Source organism: Carassius gibelio, chromosome B16 (genome assembly GCF_023724105.1).
Source record: "Carassius gibelio isolate Cgi1373 ecotype wild population from Czech Republic chromosome B16, carGib1.2-hapl.c, whole genome shotgun sequence".
Classification (NCBI taxonomy): Eukaryota; Metazoa; Chordata; class Actinopteri; order Cypriniformes; family Cyprinidae; genus Carassius; species Carassius gibelio.
In genome coordinates this window covers 20,451,409-20,470,311 of record NC_068411.1, presented here as the reverse complement: position 1 = coordinate 20,470,311, position 18,903 = coordinate 20,451,409, and the positions used below count along the sequence as shown (strand labels likewise).

Sequence of the window (18,903 nt, the reverse complement as noted above, 5' to 3'; positions counted from 1 at the left end):
TTTTCACTACTGCATAAAATCTGCCCACTTTGCAGCTTATTCTGGACAGAAATCGGCCATTTAGCCAGAAAGAGATTGTCTGAATGACATGTAAAGAAACCATTCGCAGTTCATTATGGCTGTATATGTTGTTAAGGGGCAGGTAAATCTAAAATCCTTGACACTAGTATAATATACTGAAAAACGTATTCAAATAATGACAATTTGTAAACAGCTATACAGAAAACACTATAAATTCTGAGAAGATTTTCTGTCTGCCATCCACAGTAATAAACAAGGATATTTCACAGACACACAGCAGAATATCCAGTTCAGCTAGTGGATATTGAGTTAATTTGCTACGTAATGCCTTAAAATTTAAAAAGACAATCTAATTTTTTTTTTGCATCACTCACTTCTGCAAAAATATGATCGTGACAGAAAACTTTACACTCCAGCTAATGATCATCTCTAGACATCTCAAAGACACACAGGTATGCAGAACAAACAACAATCTGAGGACCCACTGAGATTAAACACCATCCAAGATCAGTGATACACAGCAACTAATCTCACAAACTACGATCCAGAACTCTGATCATCTGAGATTATGGGGTGAGGAATGAGAACAGTAATCTTCAGAGATCAGAGGCTTCTGCCAGCATCTGGAAATGTTTGCTATCTGTTACTGCTTGTGTAACATAAGGAGAAAAATAAAGATTTTCCTCTGATGATGAACTAATGAATTGTTTGAATAAAACAGAAAAACAGGCTATATTCACACAGCAGCAGAATACACTTGTCAGTTCTGTTTAGGGTGCTATTTATATGTTTTAATGCTATATTAGCAACAATGGTTATATTCATGGAAGTATCATTTCAATACATAATTTACGATAATACCTTAAGAAGCAATTACAGTACAAAAACATACAATTAACAACAACAGTACTGGTAAAAATCATATAGAATCTTTCAATTTAATAAAATTATATATATATAAAAAAGACAATTCTTCCTTGAAAGACATTCTATTAAAATGTGTTTTACACTCAAAAAATTCTTACAAATCACAATCTGGTTCCTCTTCTCCTTTCAATAAATATGAATGAGTGAGTCTTGACCATTCAGGGTGTCACATATTTACATTCATACGCAGTTCAGATTAAAAAAATAAAATAAAATAAAATAATAATAATAATAATAATAATAATAATAATAATAATAATAATAATAATAATAATAATAATAATAAAAACAAAGTGAAGTGAAAATATAATATAATAAATTTGAAAGAAATAACTATCTTCGCCAAACGTAAAAAATGTTGTGCAGTTATTTATGCAATGTATATTTACTAGAAATATTCACATATTTACACAAGTATATTTTTTTCTTTACAAAAATAAAATATACAACAATCTGAAAATTATACAGCTATTATTATTTTAATTCATGAACTCTTTGATGATGGTACATGATAGAATAAAGTCGACCTCAGACGCTGACTGATTGAACGAGCCAACAAAATGACAAATTATGATTTCACATCTGCATCTTCTCTGGAGAGCGTACAGATGACTACTTACTCCGACTGGGGCCCAAAAATCTCATTACAGGAGGAGTTGCGGTGTACTTTGGAAATCCTTCAGACATCTGTTGAAACATCCTGCAGACCTTTGCGTGTGTGCTTTAGCACATCTTCATCTTAGTGGCCTTCTTCAGAGTAAAAGCGTGGCGATGAAAAGCTCAAAAATGAAACACCTCCACAAAACATCTTCACAGCTGTTTGAGCGATTCGCTGAAGTGCGCAGTTGATTGGAGATAATTAGTATTTACTGTGAATACGTGAGGATGCCATTAGCAGGTCTTTGTCTACGAGACCTTGTCAGTGAATGCCATGAGCTCCAGCATGTGCGACTCAACCTTGACCCACGTGGAAAAGCGGAATCGCAATACGGCACACCAACAACACGATAGTGGAGAGAACGGAGAGTGACTTGCTCTTTTCTCAGATGACAAGACTGATTTAAATATCAAAACAGAATGTAAAATGGTAATTAAAACCCAATTACTCCTTACGCGGTTGAAAAGTCAATTAGAGACTTCAAAGGCTCGGAGAAGACAGATGCTAAGGTGAGGAGCGAGGGGAGATGGTGCTGGGCCCTCCGGCAAACCTGACAAGTAAGAACACACCTGGGGAAAGCTAAAGAACCACCTAAACATCATCCACAGCATGAGAGCCGGGAAGAAAAGACTACATGTGCCATCCCGACACTTTCTCAAGCGGCCTGGATCTGGGATGGGAAGAAAGAGAGGCTGTCCTCTCCATCATGACCCATCTATAAATGATGAGCAATTTGCATTAAGAGACATTCAATTAAGACCAAAGAGAGAGAAAAGGAGGTGCGGAGAGACAGAGGGAGTTTGTAACAGAGTGTGAGAGAGAATTATAAAGCTCAGAAGTTAAGTGGACTCCATCCAGCATTCCAGAGATGCCCCTTCTCATTGATCCTTCATTAGTTATTCATGTGGCGGTAATGAGGGCTGGATATGAGGGGAGAGAGAGTGTGGGTGGTGGTGCCAGACCAGGTTTTTGATCACTTGTATTTAGTTCCAAAAGAGACGGCTGGTGTTCGGCAGAGCTAGAACAGCACTGACAGCCCCTCGCTCGGGTTTGGACAAGCTTAACTAACATAAAGCAGAAGTGGGTTTAGCAACACATGTAGAAGAATCTAGCCTGTTAAATGCACAGGGAGATGTGAGAAAGTTCAGATTTGCTTCCCACTGGACTGCCCAAGTGCTCTTACGGTACTTGACCTTGCATGTTAAATATTCAGCAGCTCATATGAATATTCATTGTTTTCAAAAGTGATTGGTGATTGATATTCATCTCAAACCATGCTTATTCTCATATGAAACTTTAATATTTTCTTTAAATCTTTTTTTTTTTTTAGTCAAGATCAAAAAAGGACAGGGCTTAGACTTAAAATTGATTGTTTTAAGAGCTTTTGGAGGTGACAATGGCAAGCTGAAGTGCCATATTCACACTATGCCTTGATAATTTCATTTCCATGTCATTCTCGGCCACTAAAAACATTAATGCCAAAAATAGCCCTACCAAGACTGGCCCGTCATCACCGTGATTTTTCAGAAAACTCCAGGGACAAAAAGAAAACACAATCACACGCTAGCTTTTGTTTACCCTCTGCATTTTTCCCAAGATCTAAGGCGCTCAAGGGTTGTGGGAACACATGTGCTGTGATCTTATAGTAGCCAAAACAGCTGACAGTTTACTGACATTAGCAGCCATTTACACAGCAAGGCGAGGAAAGCTGTGAGAGACAGAACCACATATTTAGACGTTTACACCTTAATATCCCACTCACCTCCTCTAAGAAAAGGCTTCTGATGCTGCTGAAGCTTGGCCCAAACAACCGAACAAGTTCTGAATGTTATATTGCTGATAGATTTTTTTTAAACATCTGACATTGTTTTTGATTATTGGCTCACTGGAGTCTTGGAAACTTTCTTATATTCTAGAATGATTATACACAAACAGAAATATTTCATTTGTTTTTGTTTTTTTTGTTTAAATACGGATGGTTACGACTTACAGCTTGCGGGGCGGGGGGGGGGGGGGGGGGGGTTCAGTATTTTTTTTTTAAATCTGAATATTCCATTTTGAGCTTGATTAGTCTGATAAATTTGGAGTATAAATACAGGGTACCTCTTGGGGTAGTTTAGAACATGCAACCACAATTATGGGAAAGACTACTGACTTGACAGTTGTCCAGAAGACAATCATCAACACCCTCCACAAGGAGGGTAAGCCACAGAAGCTCATTACTGAATGGGCTGGCTGTTCACAGTGCACTGTATCAAAATATATTCATAGAAAGTTGACTTTATGGAAAAAGTGTGGTAGGAAAAGGTGCACAAGCAACAGGAATGACCACAGCCTTGGGAAAATTGCCATGAAAGGCTGATTCAAGAACTTGGGAGAGCTTCACAAGGAGTGGACTGAAGCCGGAGTCAGTGCATCAAGAGTCACCAAACTCAGAAGTCCTCAGGAAAAGTGCTACAGACGACACATTCCTAGAACCAAACCACTCCTGAAACAGAAAAAAATGTCAGAAGATTTACTCCTGGGGTAAGGAGAAAAAGAACTGGACTGTTGCTCAGTGGAGTCCTCTTTTCAGATGAAAGTAAATTTAGCATTTCATTTGGAAATCAAGGTCTGGAGTCTGGAGGAAGACTGGAGAGGCACAGAATCCAAAATCCAGTGTGAGGTTTCCGAAGTCAGTGATGATTTGGGGAGCTGTGATGTCTGCTTGGTGTTGGTCCATTGTGTTTTATCAAATCCAAAGTCAATGCAGCCATCTACCAGGAGATTTAAGGAGTACTTTAACAGCCAGCACCGAGACTCAAACCGGCGACCTTCTGTTAACTAGTCCGGCTCTCTAACCAGGCCACAGCTGCCACCATCTGCTGACAAGCTTTATGGAGATGCTCATTTAATTTTGCAGCAGGACTTTAGCACATGCCCACAATGCCAAATCCACTACCAAGTGGTTTGATGACCATGGTATTACTGTGCTTCACTGGCCAACAAACATGCCTGACCTGAACCTCACAGAGAATCTATGGGGAATTGTGAAGAGGAAGAGAAGTAACATCTGACAAACAATGCCATGAAGCAGTTATACATACAAAAGGAGCCCCAACCAAGTATTGAGTGCGTTTTTAGCTTTTTCCTTTACTTCATTGAACAATATCTGAAGAATTATTCAACTGAATCAAAACAGGAGTCTCTCTTTTCTTTTCCCAAATCCTCAGTCACGTCTGTTCTCCTGGTCGGTTTTCTTACGGAGGCACTTTAAAACTTTATTCTCCCCTTTTCTTTATTTCTGATTCCTATTAGCCTCCTTTACTGTGGCAATGTTTCTAAAGCAGGAGCACGACAGAAAGACAGAAAGCTTTTTTAATTATCTGTTAGTATTTTAAAGCTTCCCATTTTCCTCTGGTAAGACTGATCGTATCTTTATCCGACCACACTGGAGACACATCAGAATGCAAGCCAAAGAATATTTAGATAGTATCCGATATGAAGCGCATATCAATGCCAGGTAGAGTGAGGAGTGAGAGCAATGCAGACTTATCGAACCTGGCATGCTGATTGGCTTCAGTGTCAACAGAAGACACACTTGCACTCTCTTTCGCTGTACACACAGAACAAACGCAACACAACCATGACCTCCTCTGGCATTTCCAGCTCCTCTGAGGGTTTGTGTGCGTGTTTGAGGAGAATAAAAGCCTACAGGTCAAACTGCTGTCTGACAAAATCATAAACTCAGCAGCCGAGCTCCCCTAAAGCACTGCCTTTAAAACACCATAAACCCTGTCATTAAACCGCCATCAAAATAGTGCCAAGCAAAGTTCACCGTACAGGGTTTCAACGTCCGGTTTCGCTCGGCACACAAAAACAGTGCTTCATTATTAACACTTTCCCCACTAGTATTTTTGGAAAAAAGTCCCCAGCCACAGCCAGCGATTTTGAAGATTTTCACTCAACTTTGATGGCCTCCAGTATATTTTGCTGTATGAATATTCAAATATGCAATGCACCAAAATAAAAGATCAGAGCCTCTACTTTTAAACAAAACAATCTTTTATTCTAGCTTTAAGCTTCCTTTTTTAAATCAACACTTGAATATAGGTAGGTTTCATTAAAATGCATAACTTTGAGCAAAAAGTTCACTATTATCAAAGCATAAATCCAGTTAATCGCTTCCGTCAATACCTCCAAATGTTGCACAGACATATACCACTTCCTGGATCAACATTTTACTCTGTGACATTATATGCAGTTTTCATTTATAAGCAGTCTATGCTTAAGATCGCATTATTTTTCATATGTATCTGTTTACATGAGAGATTGCTTGTTTCTCCATCCTGTTCATGTGCGTTTATGTTCAGGAGGTTTTGTACTCATTTGTACTGATGTGTAATAGTGTCTCCGAGTGTCTAGTCTTTGGCGGGGAAGTGTTGTCTTCTAAATGACAAGATAACTCGTCAATGGCGATTAAAGAGTTAATAACTGATAAACGGACGAATCTAATTTTTTTAGATTAAAAAAAAAGAAAAAAAATTACTAAATCTATAATTTCAAATGCTAAAATTTAGGCATCAAATCATTTTTACACTGTAATGTGCAGTAAAATATGTATTTTAAGAATTTCTAAAGATTATATTTAACAGTGTTATTAAATTATTAGCTACCAAACATTACATGGCAGTAAATTTATCTACATTTAAAAAGTGTAAAAATTTTTATTAAATATACAATATCAGCTTATACCAATGAAATAAAATAAATTCCAATGTCAGCTGATAACCAATATTGTATCAATGAACTGTGCAGCTGCGAGAGCTTTCAGAACCTGCATAGACAGCAATGCAACTATCACATTCAAGGCCCAGAAAGGACATTGTTAAAATAGTTTCTTTCTTTCTGTTGTTCTCCTGCTTTAGAAACATTGCCACAGTAAAGGATCCTAATAAGAATGTGACCTCAGTGCTTCAACCGTAATTTAACGAAGCTACGCATTTATTTGTGCACAAAGAAAACAAAATTAATGACTTTATTCAACAATTTTTCTCTTCCGTGTCAGTCTTCGATGCGTGTTCATCAGAGTTTGCTGGCATAAAACATACACCTGACGTTGCATTTATGCTGTGAAACCATTCTAATGCTATGCTGTCAATCTGTGATGGCGAATCAGTCCAACCCGGTCATTCACTTCCATTTCTCTCTGATGGATGTGTGAACGCCCCTTGCTCACCACTAAATGGAAGTAATTGATTACCGTGCTCTGTCTGTCGGCTGCTCCTCAGAGTCAAGGGCAGATCAACAGTAGACCCAGGGCTGTGGGAAGAAGAGGGGCGCCCGCCTGCACACGTGGCCCTGCAGGAAACACAATGTGCTCTGTGCCCCAGAGCAGGAGCCTCAGGGCAGGTGAGATCACCACTGCTCTCTTTCACACAGACTCCAGTATTCTGCAATCGCCGCCGCAGGCAATCTTTTCCCCATTACCGTACAGCAAAAATGCTTTACATCAACAACTCTGCAGCATCTCAGGTCCGCACTGTTACATCAAACTCAAACGGATCTGAGGCCAACAACAGCAGACTACTTAGTGGCTATGAAACGCTGACCGAAACCTTTTGCTAAGGCTTTTGAATTTTTCAGAAGTTTGTGGTACCAAAACACTGAAGTTATTTTTGCCGCCTGCATGCTATGCAACTCTTTTACGAAAGACCAAGCCACATATGTTGAAAAATGCTGACAGAATCACATATTTCATAACTTCTTTGGTCCTATTGTTATCAGTGTTGAAAACAGTTAGGCTAATATTTTTTACCTTGTGCTACCTAATATTTTTTGTGGTCACAGTAATACTTTACTGTAAATAATATATATATTTAAAATAAATAAAATACAAGTTCAGAAGAATAGCATTTATTTGAAATAGAAATCTTTTGTAAAATGATAAATGTTCTGTCACTTTTTATTCACCTTGTCAAATAAATAAAAAAGGTGTTACTTCTTTTTTTTTATCTTTTGAAAGGCAGTAGTGTACTGTACATTTCTAAGGACTCTTTAAATAAAAGAACACTTCCTTTTTAAAACTGTGGACCCTCTTACAGCAAAAAATGGCTTACCAAGTGAAAATCCCATTTAGACCTATGATGCTTCAAGCACTCAGCAAAAGTCTTTAACTATTCCCAAGAAGTTACATCGACTTTTAAAGAGACCTTCACAAACATTATTTTATTTTGTTCGTGAAGACACTTACAAAGACACTTTAGCTAACTGAGGAACGTACAGGTTTCTCAGCCTCACTAAATATTTGTCTCTATACAAACTCTAAACAAACTCACAGAACTCTACTCCTGGCATTAAGAGCCAAACTTCACATTAAAACCCCGCGCACCACTGTCTGACAGGGCAATTAGAGCACCATGGAACTGGTGCTCTCCACTCCAGAAAAAAAAAACACACACAAAAAAAAAAAAAAGTCTCCATGGTAACACAGATGGTGGTCCAGAGTTTTGTGCTTTTCAATTTGAGACACTTTAGTCAAAAGCATCAAGCTTCAGAAGACATCTCTGGACTTAAAAGAGAAATATCTCTCGAGCCATGAACATCTGTCCTGAGGACATCATTACACTGTCTGTGAGCTGGTATAGCTCTAAACAGCTAACAAATGCGCTGAGATTTTGAGTGATAGATGCTGCAAGCTTCACTTACTCTAAACGCAGGTTTTGAAAAATTTGTGGGTGGAAAACAGCTTGAAAAGCAACTGTGCCATGGCAGAAATTCAGATCGAATCAGACCTGAATCAAACAGGAGATAGATAAATAATGAATGAAAGAATGAAGTAACCCACTGACATCTGGCCTTAGCAATGAAGGACAACTTTAGATGTTGCCCAAAAGGCCCAGATGTAGGCGATCCAAAAAGAAAGAACCCTTTAGCAAAATGTTAAACCCTCCGGATAAAGAGTTTTCTTCCTGTTCATCCATTCAGCCTATTATTCCTCCATTCATCTTGATCTGTATCAGTCCGGCCACTCTGCCTTTGCTCTTTGGATCGGTCATCGAAGTCATCTATATCCAACAACAGAAACATATCAAAAGATAAACAGATCCTATAACACTAAGATGAAAGCAAAGATATCCTACAACATCCCAAACGGAGGATGAGCTCCCAAACACGCACACACAGTCGATATTATTGAACATGCTGCGGTCTTTGTGGTGGGAGATTTAGTGACATTACCTACCAGTGACAGGCCTCATCGTGAGGTCATTCATCACCGCGGTGTGCGCGGGACGACTGGCACGCGACCCATGATTGCAAAGACGCTCGATCACACTTTGGTGTAGCGATCACGCCAAAAATCAATTCACCTGTGTACATTTGTGCACGTGTGTCGACTATTGAAGCCATCGTATCGCTTCTCCGTGTCCTTGAGGTACCAGATTCACAGATGATTACAAATGGACAAGTACATGAGCTCTCGCACACAAGCTGCTATTTCCGAAATACAATTTGGTCCCAAGTGGCTAATTTCCTGCAAACTTCGTAGCATTAGTCGCTTGGTATATGAGGAAGAGGAAAAGAAAGGATGCTTTGTTCTCCATCATACCGAAAAGCAATTAATACAGTAATCCTGTCCCAGCAGGCCTTGGGGGGAGGGCTGTATGTAAATGACCTGAAACAGGAAAGTGAGTGAGATGAAGTAAATTAGCTTCAGGCTGAGGGTAATAAACAAATATCCATGCTGATTAAAAACCTCACTAACACGTCTCTCCAGTGCAAGTCAGCTTCATTCATATGGGCAGAGAGAGGGGGGGGGGGGGGGGAAGAAAGTCTAATTTCCTTTTCTCAAGGTGACCTTTCATGTCCAATAAAAAGATATATAACAATTTCTTCAGGCTTCGGACACCACACATACGCATTCATTAAGCTTTCAAATGTGCTGACAATGAAGAACGCAGCTTGAAATAAAGATTCATAACTAATGTTCTTCTTATTAAAAATTCTCTTCTGCTATGACTTGCTGGATTAAGCCATCTATCTCCTGGACGTGTCCTTCTACCCTAACAGTGCTGGGGAAGATACTCTGAAGAGTATAGTTTGTTAAAAGACAGAAGTTAAAGCACAAGCTAAAAACACTGGCAATAAACAGCATTTGAACAGATTTATTTGCACTGAACGCCCCCGATAAAACTAGAAAACAGCGCAATTTAACAATATATTTGAGTGAAACAATGACCAAGCAGCAGCATGGCTTAAACATTATTACTTTGTAAGATTATTTACCAAAAAAATATTCATATTCATTTGTATCACTACACAAAGAAGTCTTTTTACTAAACTATCGTATTTAAATAAACCGGTTCAGTGCATTAAATTCACTTGTTGGATTACTACGGCAAAAAAATTTATTCCTTTTTTCTTTTATGTAAATTGGAGCAGTTTGTTTTTACCATTAATTTACACTAAATGCCACCAACACAAAATGTAAAATTTAATACTTTCAAAAAAAAAAAACTTCATTTCATCGACAAAACTAGAAAACGTCATTATTTACATTCCTATAACAAAAAAAAGTGGCCAAAAGAAGCATTTAACTAAATATATTTTTTATATTATTAAATACTGTAATATTTTGTATAGAACCAAAATTTAACTATTTGAGTGACAAATCAGACTTTTTTCATGTTATGCATAAATCAAAGCATGTTTGAGCATATTTGTTCACTCTGATGTGCGTGCACAACACCTTTAGAGTCACAAGAAAAAGTTTAAAAATGCTTTAAAATCTGTAGCATTTTATATCACACTGCTACTTATTAAAAATAAATAAATTCCATGCCAAGTTAATCGTGCTGAAAAATGAGAAAGTTAGATTGTTACTCCCCAAACACAGGCTCATACAGGAGCAAAACAACATTTTCTTTGGAAGAAGAATTCAGACAGGAAACAAAGATGATGTGGGAACCAGAGTGAGTTTGTGAAATGCACTTCACTCACTTAATCAGTGGCCTTGCCCTGCGCTGTCAATATGGCTGATCACACCGGTTTTTCCACATTACGTTAACAACTTCATGAGCTCTGCTGAGCACAGTATTAATCTCCGGCCAAACCCCGCTTTACACCCTGATCGATACACGCTGTCTGTCCTGCCTGCGGCGCGTAGACTGTGGGAACCACTTTTTTGGATTCCGGTCAAAACTTTCACCACGCATTTCACACACACGGGATCGAAATGAACACTGGCTATTTTTAAGATGTAGCACCCTTAAAGAGAATCAAGAGAAGCAATGTGGCCAAGTGAGAATAAATGGAAAACCGAAGAAAACTTCGAGACAGCCAGCTTGGCAGAACAAAAGAACATTGCAACACAACAGGTATAAAGCGCAGAAAAACAGCAGTCTGGTTGCACAGCTTAAACAAGGAGTCATTTTACCTCAGCATAAAACATGTATGTGGGCGTCTGTAATGTAACATGCTATTTTGCACCCAGACCTGCAATTACAGCATAGAAACTTAAACAAGTTTGCCACTTTTTTGTGAGAAAAGTGCTTTTCTTACTCTTTCAGAAAGGTACGGGACTAATCCAGCTCGCTGGGAGGCCACTTAAACTAATTGGCAGGTTTTGTGGGCATGGGTTGGTACTCAAAATAGCCGAGACCACCTTCCTTCTCATCTTGTATAAATGGCTCCTTCACCACCATCATCTCCTTATTCCAATCAGGCCTTTATATAAGAGAGGCCTCCCCCACAAAGACGGCGAAGTGCTTTGTTAAATTAAAGTAATGAGACAAATGACTTGAGAGCAAATGAAGGAGAAAGCAAGTGAGGAAGGAATAAGACGAGAAGGATCCGAGTATGTCACATTCACTGTCAGGCACCTATTGTCTCTCAATCCGCTCCCCAGTTTAGTAGTGTGCTGCTCAGGGAGTCAGCCATTTTTGAGGCTGTCCCATTGTCCAAATCACACCAAGCAGAGAAATGTTCACACCCCAGAAATTCCCAGAATGCAATGCACCGTGAAACTAGCAATAATATTTACTCACTAGAAATGAAACTATTCCTTCTTAAGTTTTTAAAGTTGTTTCTTCATGTGATCTACCATCCCTATTCCCTAAAATGCATAAAAAGTAAACAATTATGCAAACTTTTAAATATTAGACAGGAATTTATGTTTTAGTTAAAGATAGAAGACTAGGGATGAAACAATATTAAAATTCTAGCCAATGTGGATAAGCCAACAATTATTTGCATATCATAGTTGATAACTGTTAAACTAAACTTTTTATACTATCATGTACAAATAAATTCCTTAATTTATAAAGTAAAATTAATATTTACAATTAAAAGTTTTGGCCAATACCAATTACCTACATATTATTTTCATAAGCTGATAAAAGATAAATGTCTAATAGGAATAGAATAGCACAAGAATAGCGCAGGAATAAAACAAAAATGAGAAACTAAACTAAAATCGAGCATTTTGTAGGCAACACAACATTATTTCATTATTAGTATTAATATAAAAAATTTGTGGTAGATGACACTAGAGGTGATCTTAATGTAAATATAAGGGACATGATGAACATGCATAATTAAATAAGGACATTTTCATTATGTCAATGTACTTTTTACATCTACAGTGAAGGTGCACAACAGTGCTGATAAATACCAGCTACTTGTTCTTGTGACGCAGCTAGGTCACAGGAGACAAAGTCATCAATTTCCCAAACTTCAGTGTATCAAGGGTCTTGCTAGTACTTACATTTGTCCACAATGTCCAGAAGCACGTCATAGGGAATTAGGGAACAGAATGAAACACAACCAGTCTTCAGTTAGACTTCTGTTCAGCTAGAGTCCATCGCTTAACTGAGGGCAAGAGTAAAGTAAATGATCAAGAGTTGTTTACTTCAAACTTTTAAAAGTACGCCAACTTAAATTCCCAAGGTGCAGTCTTTGTCTAAGGTAAATCACAGTAGGGTGGTTCACATCTCCTAAGAGAGCCAAAGCTTTGTCACCACAGTCGCCATTAAGCTAATTGCTTTTATAGAATCTGAATGGTAATGAGACAAGAGTCTTCTCTTTCGGTCTTTGTTGAGACAGACAGATCTGGCATCTAAAAGGCTGAGGCTCAATTCTTCAAAGCTATGAGACAGGGTCACTTGTCATTGACAGATCTGAGTCTGTAAAACAGAATACAGCAAGTCCATGAGCTCAGACACCAAACTACGCCAAATATAAGGATACGTTTAAAAATACAGAATGAGAGAATTAGAAGTTGTGCCATATTAATGAAGCGTCTAAGAATATGAAACATTATATGAACGATATTTCTAGATCTGTTTTGCTTTGTAGTCTATTCTGTCTGTGATTAGAGAAGACGAGGTGGAATCTGATCCCAGACCTGCTGGATTTTCTGTGAACACAGTGCCTGGCTCCCTCAGAGACGTCTTGAAGCAAGGCTTTCCTCTTCATTTACATTTTCGTGCAACATAACAAATGTCATCCTCAAGGATCTCTGCATAAAACAGGCCGTATTAACCTAATTCGTTTCATTTTCATGAATTCGCCACTCCTTTGTGTTTGTGAATCCTCACAGCAGCAGTTGTGGAGTCCCTGCCTCCCTGAGCACAACACAAGTTCAAACATCAGCATCACACTGCATCCCCGGGTCCAAAACTAACTTTCTTTTTGGCCAGGTATGAAAGGTGAACAAGTTCTTGGCTACACAAGAGTTACAGTTTGAGAAAAACGAGTTGTTTTATCATATATATTACCTCAGGAAGAACAAGAAGGTTATTCTAAAAATAAACAAACCTAGAGGTTTTCACACATGACGCAGGTACACTAAGCTATGGCAGTCATGTGGGATATACAGATTTCAATCAGTTTCCGCATAGCATATCACTTTCTATTCATCAAAGAATCCTGAATTTTTTTTTTATCACAAAATAAACCCAAAAACTTTCATTTTTTGTTAAACTATCCCTTAATACATCAAATTCAAGACATTCTCTCAAAACAGTCTGTATTATTAAAATAAGTGATCTAGTAAAATATATAGCCTATACATGGATTTCCACAGCTTTAGCCTACAGTTGGTTCACCTTCCGTCTATGATAGAGTAAAAGTATACAAGAAATGACTTCTGACTCAGAAACCGTAAAATGCCTTTTATGACACATAACTGCATAGAGGGACATAACAGGTTTGTGTTCAAAGTCTTGCCTTGTGCTGACAGACATAAAGAGAGAAGGGACATTCATAATTCAAAGATGGGTGGTGGTGGAGGGGGTTAATCCCTCTCCATCTGCCTAACAGCACCTCTCCCTCCCTCAACACAGACCTCAGATCCACCTGCACTGAACCAGGGGCTCTCAGCTAAAGATTTGGGCTGACCTGCATGAAGGCTCCCTACAGACTTTGCCTCACTGTCTTCCAAATCGCCAATGCCTGACTTTGAAGTTTCCAGAAGGAGAGACTCTGAGGGGTCTGCAATCTCACCAGCATGGCTGTTCTCAGGATCAAGGGACACAGATGAGCCATGAGGTGCTTCCTGGCTCCAAATGTGTGAGCTTTTCCCTGCCCATCGCCAGCAATGATGGATTAACAGACAAACTAAAGGCAGCAGAAAACACACTGAATGCACAAACAAAGTGTAAAGTGGCACCGGGTCCTAAGAAACCAATTTGTGAATAAGAACAGAAGGAGGGGGACGCTGCTTTGGTCCATGACTCCCCTTTTCTGTTCCTCCTCCTGCTACTCTGCTTGTTCTTTTAATGCCATTTTCAGTTCTGCACACCAAAAAAAGAATAAGCTCAATCTGAAAACTCCAAAAGCTTCTTATAAAGGAATATTCTCTTTGCATAATTTGCAAATTTCTGTTTTATTATTGACATACAGTACAGGGAATCCAAAAAAAAAAAAAAAAAAAAAAACTGCCCCCTTATCGATTTCCTATACGAAGAACAAAATGGTATCAATATTTCAAACAAAAAATGACCTGCTGCCCAAAGGGAACCCAAGTGAAAATTTCACTGAGTGAAATTGGATAATGCAGACTCTCATTGCCCCGAGGAAAACATAAAGGCCCCCTTAAATTTAATATATGGTTAGACAACATTAAACAATAATAACGGCAATAAAAAAAAACAACAACAACTGTATTTTTGATATGAGCCTTTATTTCTTTTCAGTACTTCAGAGGTCAACGTGACTGCGTTTTGGATTATTGTCCTGCTGTATCACATTGTTACACTTAAGCTTCACTTCATGGTCAGATGCCCAGACAATCTCTTAAAGAATTATCTATATATGGTTGAATACAAGCTACTTTCAATGATAAGCCACAGAGGCCACCAAGGTCAGCAAAACATGCCAAATCAACCATAATGCCACTGTACATGTATCACTTTTTTACAATACAATTCTGTATTTGCTATTTACATTTTCATTCATCTCACCATAGAATAAACCAAGGTCTTGGGATCATGAAATGTTTTCTTTAACAAACCTGATGTGAGCTTTGATGTTCTTCTTGGTGAGAAGAAGTTTCATTTTTTACAGTCTTTTTCCTATTGCGGAGTCATGAACCGTGACCTCTGCTGATGCAAGAGAAGCCTGTAGTCCTAGGAAAGAGTTTTTGTGATAATATGAAGCCTTCTAGATGAGGTGCCACTCTCCCCATTGGAAATATTAACCACTAAAGAACTCTATATACTTCAAACAAAATCGAAGAACGAACAGATATAACATCACTGAACAAAATATGGCCAAGAAAGTTAATTTCGAGTTTGTTTCAGCAGTTCGAAACAGCGTGCGTTTTGGCTCATAAACACCTTTGAGCTACCATTGGTCCTTGGCAATTATTCAATAGGTGGGTGTGTTCTGGAACTCCACCTTCTTCGATTTTTTTCCCCCGGTTCGTTTCTCATTCAGTGGTGGTAAGGCAGAAAAACAACATCTCCAAGTCACTAGCAACATGAATAAACTCTGACAAATAGCTAAGCTGCCACAAAAATATCCACACATTTACGATCGCTCACAGAGAGACCCTAAAGGTTCAGAGAAAGCTTTTAATTCCTAGAAAGTACTTGCAACGAAGCTTGGTTTCGACGACCTGGAGTTTTGCAAAAAGTGACAGAGAAAATTAAAGATGCAAGTTTTCCAGAGCAATGAAAAGAATTAAAGGAAAGAGTAAAGATATAAATTAGCAGGTACCTTAGTATCTATTACTAATAGGCCTAATATAAAAGCAATCCTTAGAATACTTTCTGTATACATTAATTCCTTTGTTTAACCATTCTATCTGATTATTAGACAGACTTCTATCTGTATTAGACAGAACTCACCTGTTAACGATGACGAACCAGAGAGAGAGTGTGAGCACTGTGTGCGCTCAGACGCTGCTTGTCTCAGTGCTGTCAAAATAAAAGTCCCGCCTCGAACACGTCGGCCAAGCAGAAAGACTTCTCAGCCAATGCCGATATTTGAAAAATGCCAAATATCTGCCGATATATCAGCCTTGGCGATATATCGGTCGACCACTACAATAAATTAAATGCCAAAAGAACATACAATAATAAACTTTTGTTTTTATCAAATCCTGACACCAAATAAAATATAAAAAGGTGTAATAATTTATCCAGTTTAATAAAATAAATGAACACTAATAAAATTAAGTAACAGACAGGTTTGTGTTATTTGAGATGACTCCAGTATTTTTTTTTTTTCACATCATGCTATGGTTTTCAGTTTTCACACTTAAAGACCGATTATGGGAGTTGAATGGTTCTTTTGTATTGCAAACATATTCTGACCATTGGATCCCGTCTCACACTTTGATACGCTGTCATTGCATTTTAGTTGTGTTTAGGGCAATTGCGCAAGCTTCGCAACACATTTACAGTAATCTTCACCCCACCTCCAGCAGTGTGGGGGCGTTGTGGAATGTTCAAAAACAGTATACCGCCCCCAAATGAAGAACGAAAACGAACTTCGTTTGAAGTATATATCGGGGCCTTTAGAGTCTCCGACTCCAATTTAATTTCTGCTGATTTTAAAGACTAACAGGGCAATTACTATTACACAGAGACAACACGGGTAATAAAAATAATAATAATTCTATCATCATTTACTCATCCTCATGTCACTCCAAGCCTTTATGACTGACTATTTTGGAACACAAAAGATGACATTTAGAAGAATGCTAAACAGTGTCTAAACAGTTTGTTAGGACAGAAATTACAAAGTAAGTCAATGGGAACCAAAACTTTGCATTCCACAGAAGTCAGCTAGTAATACAGGTTTGGAATGACATGACAGTGACAAAATGATGACAGGATTTTCATATTTATGTGGGCCATCCCTTTAAATGAACCACATGACAACAAATATACACTTTGTTTTCCATGTTTCCTTTGACTACATTTTTATTGTGAATGCATGAATAAATTCAGGTAGAAAAATATGTAAAAATCAGGCTAATACTTCTTTATGCCAATGTACCTGGAATGTGCATACTCATGATAAACACACATTTACAATCAACAGAGCAAGTGCACCTGATTCTAGCAAGGTTTTTACAACTATCCCAGCCAAATGTTTATTGGTGGAGTGGAAGGGGGCAGGACTGATGGGCAGTTTGCCGGAGCTCAGTGCACAGCTGCAGGGCCTGCGGGCAGACAGATAGAGCCCCGCTTACAGCAGGTGCTGACATTAATGAGAGTGATAAACCATGAGAGAGAATTTATAAATCAGTAAAAAGCTATGGTGGACCAAACCCTTTGCTGGCATCTGCCCATTCAGCTATAACCTGTGGTTAAATAAACCTCTTATGAGAAAAGGAGTATTTGTTGGAAAAATGATGTGGATCCAGAATTGATGATTATTTTGATTGTTAGGTAGACATTTAGTTTTTTAGCCTGCCAGAAGTCAACAATTAATTTAATTCAAAGACTCAAAAAATTAATAAAATAAGCTCACTTCTGTCTTCGCATCACCAAGTGTTTGATCAGCTTTCTTTTAAGATTGGAAAGTAAATTGTACTTGATGAACATTAATTGAAGATTCAAAAGTGGAAGAGATCCAAGAACATCTATCAGCGTCTCTTACAGTGTCAACGTCACTCCATACTGTAAAATGAAGTTGAAAATCTGAATGAATTGTGCTACGAGTTATTGAAGAAAACTGAGACTGAAAGAGACTTATAGGTACCATTAGCGGGGAACATATCTGTTACCACAAGTCTTTGCATGAAAAAACAAACAAATAAATAAATAAACCGGTAGACACTGCACTTGATAACAGTGTGCTAAAAGCCATCAAGCCATTAGGAAACAGACGCTCCCTGGAGGAAACAGTAGAATGACCTTAGTGAGAGAATAAAGTATACCTCAATGAATCAGATGATATCACAGCTAAAACAAGATAAGAACTGATTAATGTTGATTATTTCTCAATGCAATTCTGATAATTAATGCAGATTTGTAGTCAAATATATTAAATATAATAATTGTTTTGTGCAGCCTCAAAAATTCACCAGGTTTGTTCACCATATAGTTTTTATATGTACATTACAAAACTGTTTTTTTACATTGTAACTGTACATTACAATGTTGTGAATTCACTACTTTCATTTAAAATGACTGATTTAGTATTTTATTCTTATAAAATAAAATAGACAATAGTACAGAATTTTAATATTGGATCAGTTATCAGTTTTTAAAAATTATTAGTGGCTTAGTATTGGAAAACTGAGATTATAATATTGTGTATCCTAATGTAGGATAAGTGTGTCATACAGTGCAAAATAAAATAAAAATGCTGTAAACAACACTTCACACATTTAACGGCACCCATAATGGTAATTGTGATTATTTTCGATTAATTGTGTAGCCCATGCAAACCCAAATTTCCACACACTTTTAAATCGAGAGAGAGAAAACAATCACCATTCCCTCGCATCTTTCTAAACCCATGTGGTATGCAGCAGAATTCTGGGTAAAATAATGCACGGCAGCTGAAGCTGGCATATGCGCTTGTAAATCTTAGCGTTGCCGACTTGCTAAAGATCCCTTCCATCATGTCTGCATCAGCTGACCCCAATTATAATTCTGCCACCCTTTCTGTCCGAGCACAGAGCTGAATGTGATTAGTCATATCTTATGGCGTATCTCCATTGTCATGGACAGTCTGGGGGACTTGAACTCTTCTTTGTTCGAAAACACATTGGGTGATAAACTACACTGGGAATAGCGATAGCAGCTAAACGATGGAGCACATAATGGCTCCATATGGCTCATCTAAATAAAACAACC

The 18,903-nt window shown here is 38.0% G+C and overlaps 1 protein-coding gene across 6 annotated transcripts in view; it reads right to left on the bottom strand.

Annotated features, from left to right (window-relative positions):
* The window catches only part of sema6e (sema domain, transmembrane domain (TM), and cytoplasmic domain, (semaphorin) 6E), a 168,396-nt gene that overhangs the window by 131,426 nt on the left and 18,067 nt on the right, over positions 1-18,903 (bottom strand). For 2 of the 6 annotated variants that reach the window (XM_052578290.1, XM_052578289.1), the window contains one exon: positions 12,351-12,454. The exons of the other annotated variants lie outside the window; for them this stretch is intronic. The gene's annotated coding sequence lies outside the window, so the exon portion shown is untranslated. The remainder of the gene's footprint in view (positions 1-12,350; positions 12,455-18,903) is intronic. 6 annotated transcript variants of the gene reach the window in all.